Source organism: Arachis duranensis, chromosome 6 (assembly GCF_000817695.3).
Source record: "Arachis duranensis cultivar V14167 chromosome 6, aradu.V14167.gnm2.J7QH, whole genome shotgun sequence".
Classification (NCBI taxonomy): Eukaryota; Viridiplantae; Streptophyta; class Magnoliopsida; order Fabales; family Fabaceae; genus Arachis; species Arachis duranensis.
In genome coordinates, this window is record NC_029777.3 from 73,219,446 (window position 1) to 73,225,253 (window position 5,808).

The window sequence follows — 5,808 nt, forward strand, 5'->3', positions numbered from 1 at the left end:
TTTGGGCCCTCCTATCCATTGATGCTCAAAGCCTTGGATCTTTTTTACCCTTGCCTTTTGGTTTTAAGGGCTATTGGCTTTTTCTTCTTGCTATTTCTTTTTCTTTCTATTTTTTTCGCCATTTTTTTCGCAAGATTTTGTTTTTCACTGCTTTTTCTTGCTTCAAGAATCAATTTCATGATTTTTCAGATTATCAATAACATTTCTCTTTGTTCATCATTCTTTCAAGAGCCAACAGTTTAACATTCATAAACAACAAGATCAAAAATATGCACTGTTCAAGCATTCATTCAGCAAGCAAAAAGTATTGTCACCACATCAATATAATTAAACTAAATTCAAGGATAAATTCAGAATTCATGTACTTCTTTGTTCTTTTGAATTAAAAATATTTTTCATTTACGAGAGGTGAAGGATTAATGGAATTATTCATAACTTTAAGACATATTTACTAAACACTAATGATCATGAAGTAGAGATGGAGATGGAGATGGAGAGACGGAATCACCGATCACTGAACGACGCTACAACTCAAGAAAAGCAAAATGGGGGCGAAAGACAGAGAGCAAGAGAACGAAGGGAGAAGTTACGAAGAGGAGCAAAGAAGGGAAACCATTTTCTGATCACAAATTCAAAATAAAAGGCCACAAGGAAAAACGGGGCAATTAATACCAATTAATGAAGGTATTAAACCCTCGCACGTTCCCAAAAGCGCTGATATAAAAGCACGTGTTTTTTGAGAAAAACATTCCACATTCAAAAAGCTTCTACAAAGGAATCGACAAAATGCTTGAGTTCAGCTTCACTAGAGAAGGACCGAAGTCAAGGACTCGACCTCAAAAAAAGAAGACCGAGCTCAAGCAGGGGCACTGTTCATACCCTGGGTCGAGCTGTCCAAGCCAGGATGTTCAGTAGCAAAGAGACCGACCTCTTTAGGTCAAGCGGACCGACTTCTTCGTAAAGAACTCGGCCAAATCGATAGGAAAGCCCAAAGAAAGGCCCAACTCAAGGAATACAACCCCGATCCAAAGGCAGCCCAAGCCTATAGAGATAAGGGCGGTTCCATGGAAGATAAGCTGACCTCGACAAAAGATAAGATAAGATAAGATAACTAACTTATCTTATCCAAAGAAGGTCACATCTCACCATTATAAATACATTGGAGCACCCAGGTATAACTCATACTCTGATTCTACACAATACCTGCTTAATACCCTTGCTAACTTAAGCATCGGAGTCCCTTGCAGGTACCCCTCACCCTCCGGGGACGAAGGATCAGCACTACCACCAAGTCCAACAAGTCGGACACAACCGCTCCAACCAGCACAGAAAATCTCGTACGAGATCGACCTCCAGTTTTAGGTAACCACCAGAACACAACCCTTAAAAGACCTCTTGATATGTGTATCTGTGCATTGAATTTTTGTTGATTGTTAGATGAAAAGCAAGCCTTAGAAGGCAAGATTAGTAGAGAATTGATAGAATCGAACCTTAAACACCTGAGCGATTAGAGTGCATACACTTCTAGTAAGGGTTCGATGCTCAATTCCTTGCTCCTTGCCTTCATGAGCTATTTTCTTCTTGCAAGTTATTTGTACTTTATTTTGTTATTTGAATTAGTGAAATCCAGTTCATACTTGTTCTTGAAAGATTTATTTACTTGTTCACCAAGTAGGTAGAATCATTTTAGCATGTAGTTCATTCACATTCATAGGTTGCATTGCATGAGTCTTGCTTTTCCCTACTCATTTATTTTATCTCCTTAAGCTAAGCATGAGGACATGCTAATGTTTAAGTATGGGAGGTTGATAAACCACTATTTTATGATTCATATTGTGTTTAATTGAGTAGTTTTATCAAGTCTTTACCCACTTATTCATATGATTAGCATGTATTTACAATTCCTACCCAAATTGTTCTATGATTGAAAACTCGCTTTCTAAAGATCTTTTTATTGTGTATTTTTATTCTCCTTTATACCATTCGATGCTGTGATCTGTGTGTTAAGTGTTTCAGGCTTCATAGAGTAGGAATGGCTTAGAGAATAAAGAGGAAGCTTGCAAAAAAAGAAGGAGCACAAGAAATAAAGGAGACAACCAGCGGATAGCGACGCGCACGCATGGCTGACTGGTAGGCAAAATTGTGATTTCTGATAATGGCATTCATGTTCGTTCTCTCCCTGGTAATGGCACCAAACACTTGGTGCATGATACCATGGTCCAAACATAACTTCACAACTTCGCACAACTAATCAACAAGTGCACTGGGTCGTCCAAGTAATAAACCTTACGTGAGTAAAGGTCGATCTCACGGAGATTGTTGGTATGAAGCAAGCTATGGTCATCTTGTAAATCTCAGTTAGGCGGATAATAAATGATTATGGAGTTTTCGAATAATAATAATAAATAAACAGAAAATAAAGATAGAAATACTTATGTAAATCATTGGTGGGAATTTCAGATAGGCGTATGAAGATGCTGTGCTCCTTTTGCATCTCTACTTTCCTACTACCTTCATTCAATCCTTCTTACTCCTTTCCTTGGCAAGCTGTATATAGGGCATCACCGTTGTCAATGGCTACATCCCATCCTCTCAGTGAAAAAGGTCCTAATGCTCTGTCACGGCATGGCTAATCATCTGTCGATTCTTGATCATGTCGGAATAGAATCTATTGATTCTTTTGCGTTTGTCATCACGTCCAACAATCGCGAGTTTGAAGCTCGTCACAGTCATTCAATCCCTGAATCCTACTCGGAATACCACAGACAAGGTTTATACTTTCCGGATTCTCATGAATGCCGCCATCAATTCTAGCTTAAACCACGAAGATTCTGATTAAGAAATCCAAGAGATATGCACTCGGTCTAAGGTAGAACGGAGGTGGTTGTCAATCACGCGTTCATAGGTGAGAATGATGATGAGGGTCATGGATCATCACATTCATCATGGTGAAGTACAACGAATATCTTAGAACAGGAATAAACTGGATTGAATGGAAAATAGTAGTAATTGCATTAAAACTTGAGGTACAGCAGAGCTCCACACCCTTAATATATGGTATGTAGAAACTCCACCGTTGAAAATACATAAGTGATGGTCCAGGCATGGCCGAATGGCCAACCCCCATAAATGTGATCAATAGTCTCCTAAGATGAATAATAGAATAAAACTGAGACCAAAGATGTCTAATACAATAGAAAAATATCCTATTTATACTAGACTAGCTACTATGGTTTACAGAAGTAAGTAATTGATGCAGAAATCCACTTTCGGGGCCCACTTGGTGTGTACTTGGGCTGAGCTTGAGCATTACACGTGCAGAGGCTTCTTTTGGAGTTGAACGCCAAGTTGTAACGTGTTTTTGGTGTTCAACTCTGGTTTGTGATGTGTTTCTAGCGTTTGACTCCAGAATACAGCATGGAACTAGCGTTGAGCACCAGTTTACGTCGTCTAATCTCGAATAAAGTATGGACTATTATATATTGCTGAAAAGCTCTAGATGTCTACTTTCCAAATCCGTTGAGAGCGGGCCATTTGAAATTCTGTAGCTCCAAACAATCCATTTCGAGTGTAGGGAGGTCAGAATCCAACAGCATCATCAGTCCTTTGTCAGCCTTCAATCAGAGTTTTGCTCAGGTCCCTCAATTTCAGTCAGAAAATACCTAAAATCACAAAAAATACACAAACTCATAGTAAAGTCCAGAAATGTGAATTTTACATAAAAACTAATGAAAACATCCCTAAAAGTAGCTATATCCTACTAAAAACTACCTAAAAAATAATGCCAAAAAGCGTATAAATTATCTGCTCATCGCTGACGCGTGCATGCGATTTGGACAAAATCACAGCTATGCGTACGCGTGCTTGATGCGTACGTGTGGATTGGAGTTCGTGCAACCGACGCGAGCGTGTTCCTCACGCGCACGCGTGGAGAGAAAAATCGCTGAATGACGCGTATGCGTGACCTACGCGATCTGCAGAAATTACAGAATATGCTGGAGACAGTTTCGGGCCATGTTTTGACCCAGATTTCGGCCCAGAAACATAGATTAAAGTCAGGAAACATGCAGAGACTCAAGATATCAGATCATACACACAATTTTAGGTTTAAATGTAGTTTTTAGAGAAAGATGTTATCTCCTCTCTCTTAGGATTAGGATTAGGATTAGGATTTCATCTTCTTCAAATCATAGGTTTAATGTTCTTTTTATTTATTTCCCCAATTTGGTTTATGAACTCTTTATTTTGGATTTGATTTCTTTTATTAATATTTGAGGTATTTCAAACATATGACTTTTATTTAGTTTCCTATATTCTTGATTTTGGTTGATTAATTGGTAACTCTTGAGTTGTCAAACTCATTGTAATTGATAATTGTTATCTTTGCTGATTGATTTAGATTCCTATAATTCTAGTCTTTCCTCAGGAGTTGACTAGGACTTTAGGTGTTAAATTGATTTATCCACTTGACTTACCTTCATAGTTAGAGGTTGACTGAGTAGGAGCAAAAATATAATTCTCATCACCATTGATAAGGATAACTAGGATAGGACTTCTAATTTTCATACTTTGCCAAGAGTTTTATTAGCTATTGATTTATTAATTCCCTGCAATTTATTTCTCTTGTTCAAACCTTTTTCAAAAACCCAAAAATACTATTTTCTATAACCATTAATAAATCACACTTCCCTGCAATTCCTTAAGAAGACGACCGAGGTTTGAATACTTCGGTTTATAAATTTTATTGAGTTTGTTACTTGTGACAACCAAACGTTTGTACGAAAGGATTTTCTGTTGGTTTAGAAGCTATACTCACAACGCGATTATATTTTTGTATTTCTTTACCGATAGAAAGTCCGATCGTCAAACCCTATAATCCATCATGGAGAAATCATCCAAATTTCTCATGGAAGGATCAACAAAAGCCTCAACAAGGCTTTAACAATAATAATGGTAGAAGAAACAGGTTTAGCAATGGCAAGCCTTTTCCATCATCCTTTCAGTAACAGACAGAGAATACTGACTAGAACCCATCTAGCTTAGCAAATATAGTCTCTGATCTATGTAAGGCCATGATGAGCGGATAATTTATACGCTTTTTGGCATTGTTTTTAGTATGTTTTTAGTATATTTTAATTAGTTTTTAGTATACTTTTAGTAGTTTTTAGTTAAAATTCACTTTTCTGGACTTTACTATGAGTTTGTGTGTTTTTCTGTGATTTCAGGTATTTTCTGGCTGAAATTGAGGGTCCTGAGCAAAAATCTGATTCAGAGGCTGAAAAGGACTGCATATGCTGTTGGATTCTGACCTCCCTGCACTCGAAGTGGATTTTCTGGAGCTACAGAATCCCAATTGGCGCGCTCTCAACGGTGTTGGAAAGTAGACATCCTGGGCTTTCCAGCAATATATAATAGTCCATACTTTTCTCGAGATTTGATGGCCCAAACCGGCGTTGCAAATCAGCTTCAGAATTCCCAGCGTTTAGCGCTGGAACTGGCATAAAAATTGGAGTTAAACGCCCAAACTGGCATAAAAACTGGCGTTTAACTCCAGAAAAAGTCTCTACACATGAAAGCTTCAATGCTCAGCCCAAGCACACACTAAGTGGACCCAGAAGTAGAATTTTACGTCATTTACTCATTTCTGTATACCCTAGGTTACTAGTTCACTATTAATAGGATCTTTTGACATTGTATCTGTACCTTGATGAGCGGATAATTTGTATGCTTTTTGGCATTATTTTTAGTATGTTTTTGGTATGATCTAGTTAGTTTTTAGTATATTTTTATTAGTTTTTAGTTAAAATT